Here is a 16,964-nt window from a genome sequence, read left to right as displayed (position 1 = left end):
TTTTAAAGTTAAATATTGCATCCTCTGATAAGAACATCGAGGGATGGGGTGGTATATGGTGTGAGTAGAGTTCTCTAAAATGAGCCAATCGGTGTCGGTGAAGTTCAGGACATTGAATTAGGACATGTAGGACGGTTAGGTTCTCACCACAGCGTGCGCATGTCGGCGGGTCAGTTGCAGTCAAGAGGTATTTATGAGTGCCATAAGTGTGACCTATTCTGAGTCTTGCCAGGGTGACTTCGGTGTGTCTATCAAGCTTCAGTGGGAAAGGTTTCGTTAACTGCGGTTTAAGCAGGTGCAGCTTATTTTCAACTTCCTTGTCCCACTCAGCTTGCCAATGATTATGGAGCGTCTTTCGTACCGCAGGTTTCATATCTACACCAGGTACCCTGCTTACATCAATTATGTCCCGATGAGCCGCTTCCCCAGCATTTTTGTCCGCCATTTCATTACCTGCGATCCCAGAGTGGCCTGGCACCCAGCAAAGAACAAGAGCAAGGTTTTGTTTATGCGCTACGTGCATCAGTTTAAGGAGCTCGTTAATTACAGGGTTTCGGCTTGCTTTGCCACAGGAGAGGGCTGTGACAACGCTTAAGGAGTCTGTGTATATTATAGACTTTTCTATCTTGTGTTGTACTATATAGTCAATAGTGATCAGAATACCGTACGCTTCCGCTGTAAAAATGCTGCTATGTTTATGCAAGGTTTTAGTGTTGGAGAAGTTCGGGCCATGGGCTGCACATGATACCGAATTTGCAGACTTTGAAGCATCAGTGAAGAATGCAGTAGATCTGTACTTGTCTTCAAGAGCCATGAAATGTTGCTGGATGAGGGCACTTGGACAACTCTTTTTCTTAAGCTCTCTAAAGGAAAAGTCACAAGTGACAGGATATTGCTCCCAAGGTGGGATGGGTTCAGAATAGTCACTTTCCTGTAGATCTGTGAAAACTATTGCAAGTTTTTCAGCAACAGATTTTACTGCCAACGGGAACGGCGGGGCGTATGAAGGCCTGTTTAAGTAAAACTGATTTGTGGACTGATCACTTAGGAGTGCTTTGCATGGATGTTGTTTTAGTGACATGATTCTTATGGCATAGGTGACTCCCAGATATGTACGTTGATAATCCAGTGGCCACTGATCCGATTCTGCATATAGACTTTGGACAGGGCTCGTCCGAAAGGCACCAAGCGCTAGACGGATACCTAAGTGATATACAGGATCGAGTACTCTAAGTGTTGTCTTTGAAGCCGACTGGTATACAATACATCCATAGTCTATGCGGGACAACAGAAGGCTTTTAAAAAGAGACAGGAGGCAATACCTATCTGTTCCCCACGACTGATGAGATAAAATCTTTAAAAGGTTCATGGTTTTAAGACATTTCAGTTTCAACTGTTTTATGTGCTGCATGAAGGTTAGCTTACTATCGAAGATTACACCTAGAAATTTTTGTTCTTTTCTATTTATCAGGTTTTTCCCATGCATCGTAATACAAGGGTCAGGACATACCCCTCTACGTCTAGAAAACAGCACACAGGAAGTCTTTTCTGCACTGAATCTAAATCCGTTTTCGTCGGCCCATTTCGTGAACCGGTTAACAGTCAACTGGATCTGGCGTTCACATATGGACAGGTTGCAGGATTTAAAGCTGATTTGGATGTCATCCACATAGACAGAATAAGACACCACTGGTGGTATAACAAAGCGGAGAGAGTTCATTTTAATTATAAAAAGTGTGCAACTTAGCACACCTCCCTCTGGTACACCGTTTTCTTGAATAAAAGTGCGCGATAATACATTGCCAATTCTTACGCGGAACTTCCTTTGAGATAAGTAATCTTGCAAAATGTTCAGCATGCTACCACAAATTCCATAGGATGACAGGTCTTGCAGAATACCATATCGCCAGGCAGTATCGTATGCCTTTTCAAGATCAAAGAATACAGATAGACAGTATTGGCTGTGTACAAATGCATCACGTATATATGATTCAAGGAGAACTAGATTATCGGTAGTAGACCTCGCTCTTCGGAAGCCAGATTGGCGAGGGTCCAATATACCATTATATTCCAAAAAGAAGACAAGGCGTCGGTTAATCATCTTTTCAAATACTTTAAGTAAGCAGCTAGTGAGTGCAATAGGTCTGTAACTGTTAACTAAGGAAGGGTCTTTGCCGTGTTTGAGTATTGGTAGGACTATTGCTTCTTTCCAAGATGAAGGTATATGACCAGTAGCAAATATCTTATTGTAAAGGCCTAAAAGGCAGTTTAGGGTCTCATAAGGTAGATTCTTGATTATTTCATATGTTATTGTGTCAGAACCTGGAGCCGAGCTACCACAAGAGCCTAGGGCAAGCTTGAGTTCATGGAACGTTAATGGTCTATTGTACCCTTCTGATGTCTTTTTTGGATGTAGAGGAATATTTTCAGCTATTCTTTTATGTTTTAAGAAAATTTCGGAATAATTTTCCGAACTTGATACTCTCTCAAAGTGCTCGCCAAGAGTGTTTGCTTGGTCTTCTATTGACTCGCCAGAGCCATTGACGAGAGGAAAAGGATTTGGACGTTGTCCTTTTAGTTTACGTACCCTGTTATATACCTTGCTAACATCCGTGTACGAGTTTATGGAGGATACGTAGCGTGTCCAGCTTTCTCTTTTCGATACTCGGAGAACACGGCGGCCATTTGCCTTGCACCGCTTAAATTCTATTAGATTTTCTGTGGTTGGGTAGCGTGAGAATCTACTCCACGCTTTGTTCTGGAGTTTCTTTGCAGTTTCACACTCTTTGTTCCACCACGGTTTTGGATTTACTTTATCTGTGTAGGATTGAGGTATGCAGTTTCGAGCGGAACAGAGGATGTGTTCAGTGATGTAGCTAGCCAGTTCTTCTACACCTAGATGGTCCACTTCTTCTAGGCACAGTTTACTTATGTTTCTAAATTTTGACCAGTCTGCTGCATGAAGTCTCCATTTTTGGGGGTAAGCTGGTCTATCGTGCCACTTTGTTGTTTCTAGGAGTGTCGGGAAATGATCGCTCCCATATGGATTACTGATGACTCTCCATTCCAGGTATGGAAGAAGTGACGATGACCCTATTGCTAAATCTATGCATGAATACGTGTTGTGTGTGGAACTGTAAAAGGTTGGGTCTGCCTTGTTAAATATACAGGCTCCAGAAGAAAGAAGGAAGTTTTCTATTGCCCGTCCTCTCGCATCACATCTTGAGTCACCCCAGAATGTGCTGTGAGCATTAAAGTCTCCGATTACTATATAGGGTTCGGGAAGTTGGTCAATCAGTTTTTCAAATTCTGCTTTGTCAAACCGTTCATCAGGCGGTATATATATGGAGCAAATCGTTATAAGATGATTGAACAATATAGTCCGAACAGCCACTGCTTCAAATGAACTCTGGAGTGATATATGCTGGCATGCAACTGACTTTTGGACTATGATTGCCACACCACCTGAAGAATAATTACCATTATTTCTATCTTTACGGAAAACTATGTACTGTTTTAAGAAGTTCTGATGTGTAGAGTTTAAATGTGTTTCTTGAACACAGAACAGTCGTGGCTGATATTCCGCTAGTAGATCTTTGATATCATCTAGATTGCGAAATAGGCCCCTGGCATTCCATTGAATTATTTGTGTAGCCATATCGAGGAAGATTTTGGTTGTCTGTGTTCAAGAGCACAAGGTAAAGATAGATGGATATGTACACTAGGGCGGTAACCGTTTAGGTTACCGGTCCCTTTCTTTGAGCAGTTACAGGAATTTTCTCTCTCCTAGCGCGCTCCTGAGAGCGCTGATCTTTCGGCGTGGATGACGCCGGGGATTTTTGATCGACCTCCATAACCTTTTCCGAGGTGCTGGAGGATCGTGAACTAGGCGCTGAAACTCGCGTCCCAGGCCGTGGAGTTCGGATTAGCTTTGGGACCTGCGGGACTGGAGTCGGCAGGTCCGCTTTCGATGTTGATGGAGCAGCACTTGCTGCAGCCACCAGGGGGGCAGGCGGAGTGATTACCGGGCCACTGTCAGTGACCGCGGTAGACTCCCGAGGGATTTGTGACGCTGCCCCCCGTCGCGCCACCTCGGAAAAGCTCGTGTGATTCAAGTATGACAGACGTTTTCTTGCTTCGTGAAATGTTATATTTTCTTTGACCTTTAATGTAATGATTTCTTTTTCTTTCTTCCATTTAGGGCACGTTCTAGAGTAAGCTGGATGGCTTCCATCACAGTTCACGCAATGTGGAGATGAGTCGCAAGTGTCTGATGCATGATCGTTCGAGCTGCATTTCGCGCAAGTCTGCCGTCCTCGGCATGTCTGGGAACCGTGCCCATACCTCTGGCACTTAAAGCACCGTCGAGGATTTGGAATGTACGGCCTTACACGTACTTTGACATAGCCTGCATCTACTGTACTAGGCAACACACTGGTACCAAAGGTTAATACAATGTGCTTTGTTCGAAGTTGTTCGTTATTCCTGCGCATTAGAATTCGTTCTACCTTGATGACATTTTGGTCCTGAAAACCTTCAAGCAGCTCTTCGTTAGTAAGGTCCATGAAGTCGTCTTCGGAGATTACTCCACGGCTCGTGTTCATGGTTCGATGTGCGGACACAGTGACCGCTACATCGCCTATGCATTTCAAGTCATTCATTTTTTCATATTGGGATTTATCTTTCAGTTCAAGGAGTAGATCTCCATTAGACATTTTTGTGGCTTTGTAGCCAGGTCCTATCGTGTTGCGAAGGCATTTCGCCACCAAGAAGGGGGAGAATTTACGTACGCTCGTGGTGCTTTCACTATGGATTACATGGTACTTTGGGAAATTTTCTTCATTGTTTTTCAAAAAGAATTGAAAGGTTGCATCGGTGCGTCCTCTTTTTAGAGGGCGATCAAGGGGAAGTGTTTTACTAGAAGCCATATAGAGGTAATGAGTTCGGCAGCAGCGCCAACCGCCCACCACCGAGCCCAACATGGGGACGGAGCAGGTCTTACGAGTAAGACAAGCCCTCGCCAGTTTTACGGTGCCGCTATAACCCAATCTGGAGTACCCAAGGTTGGCCACCCACACAAGGTTAACCCTCGCTGCCAGGAAAGTTGGAAGTAAATAGAAGAGACGAGAAGACAGGAAAGATTGAATGGAAGAGAAAAAGACGCAGAATGGAGAGGAGGACAGGAAAAGGCAACTACCGATTTCCCCCGGGTGGGTCAGTCCGGGGGTGCCGTCTACGTGAAGCCGAGGCCAAAGGGGTGTGTTGCCGCCGCCGAGGGGCCGTAAAGGTCCAAACACCCGGCATTGGCTCAACCCCCAGGATCCCCTTTTCCCCGGACACGGCTAAGCCGCGCACGGCTACGCGCGGGAAGGTCCAACCCTCGTGTGCTCGGGTACGTGGTGGCGCAACACACCAAACGCCTGCTGACGCAGACGCCCCTGCGGGGGAACTATCTCATCCATATTAGTAATGATATTGCCGGCTTTGTCTCTTAACACATACATAATTCTTGCCTATTCTTAGTTTCTTCACTGCTTTTAGGCTTCCTCCATTCCTGAGAGCATGTTCAATTCTATCCATATTATACTTACGCGTGTTAACTTGGAAAGTTTTGCCAGTTCTATTCTAGCTGTGGGTTAGAGGCATTCATACACTGGCGTCTCTTGATCAGATCTTTCGTCTCCTGCGATAGCTTCCTGGTGTTCTGCACAGGAGCCGAGGGACGAGGCGGACTACCGGCAAAGCGGAAACCAAAACAATGTTTATTCCCACTCTCCAAAGCCCCTTATAAATACAAGGTCATTTCAGATTGTAGCGCCACCTTATACGCACAGGTGGCGGCCTCTACTTCCCCCCTTTTTACTTCTTTTAGGACAGTGCCCTACAAGTCCAACCGTCGCGGTGGTCTCACAATACGACCGCTGCGAGTATGTGTCACCGTTTCCTGCGGCGTTGTATCTTGAGGTGCTGCAGGCTGCATGACCACGGGAGGGACAGGCGAAGAAGCTGCCAGTTGAGCTGGGGTCGCTTCCGATGAATGAAGTACCAGGTGTCGACGATTACGCTGAAGGACGCCTCTGGGGATCTGAGCAAGGTAGGTCCGCGGACGCTGGGCCTGCAAGAGTACAAAAGCGTGGCATTTGTGCGAGTTGGTATGTCATGACTGTTGTAGGCTTGTAGCGCAGCTCAGAAAGAGCAAAGAAAGGAAGGAGGTAGGGGTAATCAAAGGGAACGGAAAACAGAGTGAGCGCTAACTTCCAACTGATGGTTTATTTCGTGACACAAGACTACTTATACACTCGGCAAACCATGTGACATCCTTCCTTTTTTTTGCTCTTTCTGAGCTGCGCTACAAGCCTAAAACTGCATGAGTACTTCACCATTGCAGCGTGCGTCAGTGACCCATACATAGTCTCTAGCATTCGGAGGGGCTTGAAACATGACGGCGTTTGTAGGTCATCGCTTGCCGTCCCTTGTTCCACGAGTCCTTTTCCTTGAAACTTGTGTGGCATGGTAACGGCGGCAGTAGTTGTTCCGGTAATTTCGGGAGACGAGTTTGTAACTTCCTTGCCATCAGGGCTTGAGCCGGGGAAATGCCGTTGGGGCCGGGCGTGTCACGGTACGACAGTAAGGCAAGGTAGGCATCAGGACCTTTGAAGAGCAAGTCTTTCACTGTGCGCACCATGCGCTCTGCCTTTCCATTACTCTGGGGGTACCTCGGGCTGCTAGTCTTGTGACGGAAGCCGTATGAGCGCGCGAACTCGTTGGACACAAACTGCGGTCCATTGTTGGTCCGGACGATGTCTGGTATGCCAAAACGGGCAATACAGCTCTTGATCGCCGAGATGACTGCTGGTGCCGTGGTGGACCCCACGGAGACTACTTCAGGAAACCTGGAATAATAATCAACAATCAGGACGTAATGGCGCCCTCTAAGTTGAAACAGATCAATGCCAAGGTGTTGCCATGGTCTGTCGGGTGTTACCGTGGACAACATAGGCTCAGAACGCTGTACTCGAGTTTCGGCGCATATGGCACATTGGGTCACCATATGCTCAACGTGCATGTTACAGTTAGGCCACCAAACAGACTCCCTGGCGCGTTCTTGGCAGCGGCGCACTCCCTGATGCCCTTCATGTAATAGGGCGAGAATGTCCTGACGCAAGGCTGAAGGAATGACAAGTCGTCGGTCCAGCAGAAGGATGCCGTCGTATATGCTCAACATGTCTCTCTCTCCTTCCAAAATGGAGTGATCTGCAGCGGCACCTTGTTTTTGTCTGGCCATCATTTCGTGCAATACTTCATGTCCGCAGAGCAGACTCCATCTTGGGCTTGGTGTATGCGGACATCCTCTAGCCGTCTTGTTACAACAGGCGGTAATTCCTTAAACACTTCACTGAAAAACAACTCCAGTGTGTCTACCATGCGAGTAGCCGGAAAATCAGAGGGAGCTCGTGACAAAGTGTCCGCCGTGGCTAAGCGCTTTCCAGGCACATATTTCACTATGTACTGATATCGCATTAGTTTTATCTGCGTTCGTTGTATGCGAGGCGGCACGAGTTCTAGGTCGTTGTTACCCAGAAGGGTGACCAGAGGAATGTGATCTGTCTCTACCTCGAAGCTTAGGCCGCAAAGGAACTGGTCGTACCGTGAAATGGCCCAAGTCACCGCGAGACTTTCTTTTTCTGTTTGACTATAACGTGCTTCCGTCGAAGCGCCATTGAAGCATACGCTACAGCCCGTCTAGTACCTTCAGGCTGGTCCTGTAGCAGTACAGCTCCGAGATCGCAGGAGGTGGCATCCGCAGATACTAGTGTGGTAGGAACAATCGTATTTTTCCATGCACGTGTCGGAGCTCAACAGCAACTTGAGGCGTGAGGTCTTTTCTAGACTGGGACCCCAAGTCCAGGCGCTGTTCTTGTTTAGGAGGGAACGAATGGGCTCCGTAATGTCGGATAAGTGAGCTATGAACCGTGCGACGTGATTGGTCATTCCCAGCAATCGTCGTAGTCCGCTGACGTCGGTCGGTGGCGGCAGATCTGTGACAGCCTTCACCTTGTCCGGGTCTGGTGAGATCCCCTCCGCCCCAATCACTACTCCAAAGAACTTGACCGAACTAACCCGAAACGCACACGTTTCGTTAAGGGTGACACCCTCCTCCTCAAGGCGAGCTAGGACTGCAGCCAGACGCTCCTCGTGCTGTTGACGATCTTTCCCGAAGATCAGAATGTCATCAATCAGGTTCACGACTCCAGGCAAACATTCAAGAACCCTCGATATTAACTGCTGGAAATACTCTGGGGCCGTGGCATACCAAAAGAAAGCCTCTTGTAACAGTACCGGCCGAACGGCGTTATAAATGTCGTGAGCTCCTGACCGTCAGCGCAAGCTTCACCTGATGGAAACTAGACCGCGCATCCAACTTAGAGAATACTCGCGCTACACCCAACTGGCCGAGGATCTGTTCCACTGTCGGCAAGATGAAGCGCTCCCTTTCGATGACTTCGTTCAGCTTCGTCAGATCGACGCAGATTCAGTAGCCGCCCGATGATTTGGCCACGACTACAAGCCCAAAGCACCACTCAGTTAGGGTCGGTACCTTCCTTATGACGTCCTGCGACTCCAGGTCGTCTAGCTCCTTCTTGACAACGTCGTTTCAAGGATTGGGAATCCGCCTTGGTGCGCTGAGGGAAAATGGACGAGCGCCGGGTTTAATGCGAATGCGATATTCGGCTTGCCGAAATTTTCCCAACCCTTGGAAAATCTTGGCTGGGGGGGGATGAACGCACTCGGCAGAATCCAGGAAGTGAACAACACCAAGGGCTTCAATTGCAGGGAGCCCAAGCAAGTGAGTGCGCTGACATTCAACCACGTACAAGGTCTGCACTGTGGACTTATCACCCCACTGTAAGGTTGCTTTAAAGGTACCAAGAACGTGCAGACTCCGTTCGCCAGGGCCCAAGACTTCTTCAACATCATCCAGCAACCGCGGTCGGCCTGGGAAAGACGGCGAGACAACAGACTTCCGCACCAGAGTCTATCTTAAGCTCGGCCGGGTGCCCGTTCACTAGTATGTCTATGTACCTTGCTCGTTGTGAATCCACGTTGTGAAGTTCGATGGAACCCAGTCGCTCATTTGCGTTCTTCTTCATGCACACTGCGGCAAAATGTCCTAACTTTCTACAGTAGTGGCAAACTGACTTTCTGGCTGGGCAGTCTTTTCGAGAGTGGCCCTAGCTGTCGTCCACAAAAGCCACACGATAACCTAGCCGGGTGCTCAGACTGGTTGCGGAAACGTGGCGAAGAAGTGGGCGTATCGTTTCGCCGAGCCGAGTCAATATTTATCGTTTCGGCAAGAGCGTTATCCATAGTCAATCTAGCGCGTGATAACCGCTCTTTTTCTGCGTCCTCGTGTATGCGGGCTTGGCGCAGTGCTTCCTCAGCAGTAAGTTTTGTGCACCGGCATAATTGATCAGATGATGATGATGTGTGGTTTTTTGTGGCGCAAGGGCCAGGTTTGGCCAAAGAGCGCCATGAATTGATCAGACAGTTTCTCGTCACGTATGCCTACGACGAATCTGTCGCGAACAAGGCGGTCCTCGACGAGCGGGCTGTTATAGCTGCAGTGCTTTACCAGGTTGCGTAATGCCGAAAAAAAGTCATCCACAGATTCGCCTGGCTGCTGCGTGCGGCGGTGGAAACGACGACTTTCATATATCTCGTTTACTGGATGCGCGAAGCGCGAATCCAATTTTTCTTTGACGGTAGTGAAAGAAAGCGCTTCCGGTGTTACCCCTAAGGACGAAAGAATGATCCTGGCGTGCGGTCCCATACAGTAAAGAAGTGTCCGTACTTGGGCCTTGTCGCCGGCACTGTGGAGGCCGGCCACGAAAGCGTAATCCTTGAACGTCGAAATCCATGTTGGCCATTCTCCCGGGTTTTAAAACGAAGTTCTCCGGTGGGCGCAGACCACATGCGCCAGCGTGAACGATGTGCACTTTTGCTTCGGTGGTCTCGGCGGGGGTGGATTCCTTGTTAGGCATGTCGGTGTTAACGGTGGGACCCCACTCCTGACACCATGTTCTGCACAGGAGCCGAGGGACGAGGCGGACTACCGGCAAGGCGGAAACCAAAACAATGGGCTTCTTCGATTTTCCGCTTCTGGCTACCCGCGGGCTGTCAGAGCCAGCCAGAGCGTCTTTGTTTTTCTTGGGTTGCTCCGCCCACGGCACTACGCACTTCCGCCGGGCGTTCGTTTTGCTCGGGCTGGACCACGGAGGAAGGAAACTAAGGAGAGGCCCTGACGTCACTCTTTGTGAAGCAAAAGTGAAGCCGGAAAGTGGCGTTGCTCCGCCTTTTGTGCCACCCTCCTCTCTTGTTTACATCTTTCGCGAAACCACGCCGCGCTGCGCGTGGTGTCGCGCGCGGAGCGCGCTCGCTCGCGCAACATCCGGCAGAGCACGGTGCAGGTAGGGTGGCTAGAATGGTAGGGTCCAGGTAGGGTGACCCAATTCAGGTAGGGTGACAGGTAGGGTGACAGGTAGGGTGACTCAGGTAGGGTGACCCAATTCTAGCCACCCTAGTGCAGGTAACACAGCGCAACAAGACACGATGACTAACGCAAACCCGCCCACACAGCGCCTTTGCCACGGCACGAAACCTACCAGAGCAACACGTGTGAGCGCTCAAAATCAGAACAACGCCGCCATTGTGGCCCAAAAGGCGTGGCCATACAGCAAAAAATTAAATAAAATAAAAATAAAAAAGCAGCAAAAAAATGAGAACCTACTACGTCATTTCCGCCACACTTTTCTCCTAGCGCGCGGAGGGGGTAGGGCCTCTCCTTAGTTTCCTTCCTCCGTGGGCTGGACGGTTCTGCCTACCCGCGGGCTGCCAGAACCTGCCAGGACGATTTTGGTCTGGCTGCTCTCTGGAAGTTCTCTGGCTAGCAGACGACTAAAAGAGGCGATGGGAGCTCGCCGCCATCTTTGTGAGGACCTGCCGGATCGCAGCGCAGGCGCTAAGGGCCTTTTTACCTCGCTCAGCCAGCTGGCTACGGTCACCTTCGGTTGTTATACGTTCTAATGCATCGTACCGCCTAGCGAGGCGGTGCGATACGAGGCGGCGAGCAGTGGAAGTTGTGTGTGCCTACCGTAAAACGTCTATCCGTGCAGCGCGCCACGCTCACATGTGTGCATGTTATCTTCGCCGTGTTCCACGCAGATTGTAGACGTTCGTTCTCGCACATTGCGGTGCCGCAAATATACCGACATCCTGTTTTTCCGCGTCTTGTCAAAGTGTATGATGAGAGACCGCAAACATCGTTAACGCCGGTGAGCGACGCGGTCGCTGCCAGCTTTCGGAGATATGATCATTTTCACGTGTAGAGTTTTCTTACTGCGCGCGTATCGTCGTTATCTTCTAAACTGTGTTCCGACTTGTGAGATGGTGCGATAGGCGAGGCGGCAAACTTTTAACTTGCTAGTCAGCGCTTGTCTCCTTTCGTTTTCGCGTCCTGCGTATACGTACGTACGTACATCTGATTTGTGTCTTGCAGGTTGCAGCTAGGTGCTTCTACGTTGCGGAGCCTTTTGCGGGTTCTGTGGTGATATCTCTTCATGTTTCTAATGGGTGGTATTCTCTTTTTTTTTCTACAGTTAGCGAATACGTCGCGTTTGCAGCTCCCGATTCCTTGCTCACTTCGCTCCGTTGCAGGATGTCTCTATGAGTGCACTTCGGAGACGAAGAAACGGAAATTTTCCCGGCCCTCAATGATGACGGACTTCCTATCACAGAAAACGGCAACCCGGTCTACATTACCGCAGGCACAGTAAACTATTCCTCTCATGATCGCGATATTACTATTTGTGTAGCTTCTCATGCAATCTTAGCGCAGCGTGGTTTTGTTGTTGCAGAAGGTGTGCAAGTTCGAGTTCTTTCTGAAGCGACAGAAGATGCAGTCCCAGGTCCCTCAGAGAGGGCAGAGGAGATGTGGCCCAAGGCCAAAGTTTTGTTCCTTATTGAAATGTACAAGAGCTATGAATCCGATTTAAGAAATAGGAAGAAATCTAAACGACAGCTTTGGGGAAATGCTGGCGGACGCAATTAATCAGAGATTTAATTGCGAAATAGTTTTTTTCGCAAATAGAAAATAAGTGGAGATCGCTAGAAAAAAAGTACAGGCTAGTGAAGCAACATAATAGCATGTCTGGCAGTGACCGGAGCACCTGCGACTTTGAAGAGTGAGAAAACATTTTTAAACCCTTCCCTGCATGTTAGTTCGACTTAATTCGACATAATACTCTCGCATGACTGAGTGTTCGAGCTATATATTCTGCATGGTTAAAACACTTTTTCTCTGTGTTCTTTTGTAGCCACTTAATTGATGCTCCAAAATAGAAACTACTTCATAAATCAGCAAATCGACCAGATTTCAGCTTAATTCCAATGAGTCCACCGTTGTATAGCCGTCAACTTATTATTTATGAAGGTACATGCTGAAAAGCAGTCTGCCAATTAAAAGCTTGCACAAAAGTAGCGTTGATTTCGGTTTTTCAGGCAGCTGGCTGAGGTCTTCGAGACTATGCACTCGTTTAATCCTGTCTACGTCGTGGCAGCAGGACGTCGACGAGTATTGAGGCAAGTTACAATTCATTTTTTTTCTTATGGAAATGCATTGTGTGCATACCATCAATAATCACCTAGCTTCCATGCCTAAATAGCACCTATTCCTTATTGTAATTAAGTGATGAGGTAATAAGTAATCTTATTACTGCTTGCTAGTTGTTCAGTGTAGAATGCTCTTTATATTGTAAAACAGTTGAACTTGGGGCACAATATTTTGCCACCAGTGCCCAGTCAGCTGTCTCAAGCCCCCAGTCGCCAGCTGTCGAGAGTCCCCAGGCAACGACAAGTAGGGACAGCATATCAGAAGACGTGATGGAGCTGGACCCAGACTCCATCACCCCTGCCCAGTCCATCACCCCTGCCCAGTCCAGCACAACAGCCCAGTCCTGCCCAGCAACCACCAGAGGGCCCTTCAGGAAGACGACCTCGACAAGATCCAAACCGGGTGCTTATAGAAGGGTTTCTAAATTATCTAAAGCAGTCGGAAGAAAACAGAGAACGGTGCCACAATGAGCGCATGAGGCTTGATCAGGAGGCCCTGGCTGTCTTGAAGCAGGCGGCAGATGTGCTGAGTGACATCAGCAGCAGCAGCCTGCTCCTGATAGCTAGCTTTTTCATAACATTTAAATGATAATTTATTTTATTTATGTCATCTTATTTTCATTGATATAATTTTTTTCAATTTGTTACATATATTGTTCTTTTGTCTAGCCTTTCCTTAATACTTAAATTATAATGTTCATTTTAATTCTTTTATTGCACCTTTTCAATCATATAGATTGCTCTTTTTCATTTATTATATATTGTTCCTTTGCACCCTTTAATTGTGTTGCCTAGCTTTTCCTTCATATTTAAATTATGTTAATTTTACTTGTTGCATTCTGCTTTTTTATTCATATAAACTGTTCCTTTTCACTCGTTACATATTCTTTTGTGCCATTTAACTGTAGTGTTGTACCTTTGTTATCTGTGAATTATTCTATTTCTACGAGCTAAATTTATCCAAGAAATTATAACGTTCATTTCAATTATTTTATTGCACCTTTTAAATGGTATAGATTGTTTTTTTTTCATTTATTGTTCTTTTGCACCCTTTAATTGTTGTGTTGCCTAGCTTTTTCTTCATATTTAAATTATAATGTTCATTTTATTTGCTGCATTGTGCTTTCTTTTCATATCAACTGTTCCTTTTCACTTGTTATATATTCCTTTGTGACATTTAACTGTAGTGTTGTACCTTTGTTATCTGAATTATTCTATTTGTGCCAGTTAAATTTATTCAAGGAAAAAACATTTCATTGAAAAAAAAATCTTGGGTCGTTGATTATCCAAATCCTGGCCATTATGCAACAAGTTTACATGTTGCAGTGTGGCCTAGCATGTATAGTGTTGGCTAAATAAATTTAGAGCCTCTAATTTTGTATTGAAATTTTGGCAATATTTATCTAGTCTGGTAGGATTTTGAACAAAGAAACAATATGCATGCAGTGAGGCAATTGTTTGGAAACTTGTAGTACGAAAATACACTAGTCAATGAAGTAGTAGTGCCAACACGTGCTGTATGCACACGTGTATGCATCGCAAAGAATGCATGAGTAACAAGTGCAAAGTATATTTATTGTAGTTACTGAGCATCATCAATACAGGCCTGGTTCAGAAGAGCCACGAAGGTTATTTTTATCATTAAGAGAATAAAAGCTGACTGCCTTTCATATTTCTACTACTGCATTTCAAAAAGGGAACATCACATGCATGTACTCCAAGATGTAGCATGTACGTAGTAAACAACCCCAGGTTGCAGGCATAACGTGGGCTTGGATGAATAGTTAATCAAATTGTGAATTAGTTATCAAAAGGGTGCACAAATTGCGTAACACAATGGCACAGTAATCACATGAAAATACTAGAATGTATACAAACAATTAAAGAATCTTAATTAGTTGCATATATCAAAAGAGTAATATCTCTTGAGGATGACGTGAACAAGCAACAAAAGGTACATACACGTGTGTGCTCGACATTACAAAAGTAAGCATACAATGAAGAAACGAAGCTGGAAGTATATATGATTAAATTTCTGCACTATTGAAAGACACGTGAATATTAAAGAACTAGTGCAGGTATATAAAACAGGAGCATATAGGAAAATTATATTGGTTTCGACTGATCAATGCGTGAGAATAAAAGCAAAGTAAAAAGAAAAAAAAGAGGCACGCAAGTGGACGGATACTGAAAAAACGAAACGTATACATGGGTTGCACGTGACGTCAGTTCCGGCTTGCAAATCGCGCGTGCGCCATCTTTAAGAACGACCGCGTCTGGACGCACGCTTATACCGCCTACCGACGCGCCTTAGCTTGATGTCGTTCGGTTTATCTTTGCGACATGACGAAAGAAAATTTGCACGCGCTTTGTCCATCATACTCTGAAGAGCTCGTAGGACCGACTCGGGCACGTTACAGAGCGAAGATCGAAATGTGTGACGGCATCGACCCTTATGAACTGTGCATCGGCAAGGACGCTACGCCGAACGTCGACTTGCTGCCCACTGTGACGCACGCCGACATCGTCAATTACTTGGTGCTTTCAACAAGTCATGTTACTTTGCAACAGATGAAGGCGTACAAATCCTTAGAAGGCCATAATTATTTTACGAGCGGATGGGTCAAGAGCATCGCAGCAAAGCAGCTGGCATCAGAGCGCGTCATCGTTTTGAGCGAGGTTAGTAAATGAGCGAGCCGAAGAGTTTTTGAATGAAATGGTGATAACAGAAGATATGGTGCAGCATGTCGAAGCCGTAACAAGAGAGCAGTCAAAATATGCAAAGTGGTTTGCAGTTAGAGCTGGACGAGTAACAGCTTCCGTTATGAAGAGTGTGTGTAGGACAAGCGTGGACTACCCGTCAATAAGCTTGTTGAGAAGAATCTGCTACCCAGAGAAAAACAAGTTTTCATCTGAAGCCACAGAATGGGGACTCAAGCATGAAAGTGCTGCCCTCTCCAAGTACCAAGCAAATGCGGTGCAATGCCACAACAATGTGACACTAAGAAGGGCTGGCGTTTGTTAAAGTACCAAATTTCCCCACTTTGCAGCATCCCCAGATGCTGTTGTCAGCTGTCTGTGCTGCGGTGAAGGCATTGTTGAAGTAAAATGCCCTCATTCACTTGCAGTACAAGGACTAGAAGCAGCATTGAGCAACAAAGATTTCTGTTTGAAAGCTAGTCCAGAAGGACCTCGCTTAAAGAGGACGCATGAGTATTTCTACCAAGTCCAAACACAGCTGGCAATGTGTGCGGTGAAATACTGCGACTTTGTCGTTTGGACGCCAACCTCTGTACACATTGAAAGAATAGTGCAAGATTGTGCATTCTTTCAAGGAATTCTGGAATTGGCAACACGATTTTTCACACATGTTGTGCTACCTGAAATGTTTTCACAATACTTCACCCGAAAAGATACACCAAAGGCTGGCACTAGTGCTAAAAGATCTGTGTACTGTTATTGTCGAGGCCCAGAAACAGGAAAAATGGTGGCATGTGATGGGGAACACTGCCCATACAAATGGTTCCACTATTCGTGCATAGGAATGAAGCGGGCACCAAAGCAGAAGCACTGGTATTGTGCAGACTGTGTTCAACTGAAGAAATCTTAGCAGAGTCCCTGGAACAAAAGCCCCAAGCTTTCACAAATATGTTACCATGAGTTCTGTGTCAGCAATTGCAGAAGATACTTCAATTCAGACTTGTAGCTAATGAAGGATTTATCGCATGGTGACAAGCTCTCATCAGCTACATACAAATGGTATGGGAAAGATCACATGTGGAAAAGGAAGAAACTCCTGAAGAAGTTTGGCCACATAACCAGCCACTGCTACAATGCTCTACTGGAGTGGCGCTATGCATTCCGAGATGGTGTCCTGTGATCTGCTGTGCAATGTCTCTTGGAACACACACCGAAACAGAAGGTTATACTCATCCGTCACACATGTGGGGACCAATCAAACCATTCTATGCCCGAGTACAGGCTAGGCGAACGACAGAAGGATTGAAAGACAAGTGTAACTCTAAATTTCCATGAAATTTCCAAGTTGCAATGGTGGTTTCAGTTGCATTTGTCTTTTATGTGATGCAGATTTCAGAGCTCACTAGGCAAGACTGTTTTGTTAGTGCGGTATGAAGAGAAAGCTTCAATCAGTATATCACACTGCCAACAATAAAGAGTTTGGGTAGTTAACGCCTGTCCTGTGGTATGTTTCTTTTGTGTCCTTGTTCCTTAGTGCTGAATGAAAGTTATTTATTCATACTGTCAGCATTGCCAAGACAGGAGTTGCGATTACA

Source organism: Dermacentor albipictus, chromosome 7 (genome assembly GCF_038994185.2).
Source record: "Dermacentor albipictus isolate Rhodes 1998 colony chromosome 7, USDA_Dalb.pri_finalv2, whole genome shotgun sequence".
Taxonomy (NCBI): domain Eukaryota; kingdom Metazoa; phylum Arthropoda; class Arachnida; order Ixodida; family Ixodidae; genus Dermacentor; species Dermacentor albipictus.
Note: the sequence above shows the minus strand (reverse complement) of the source record.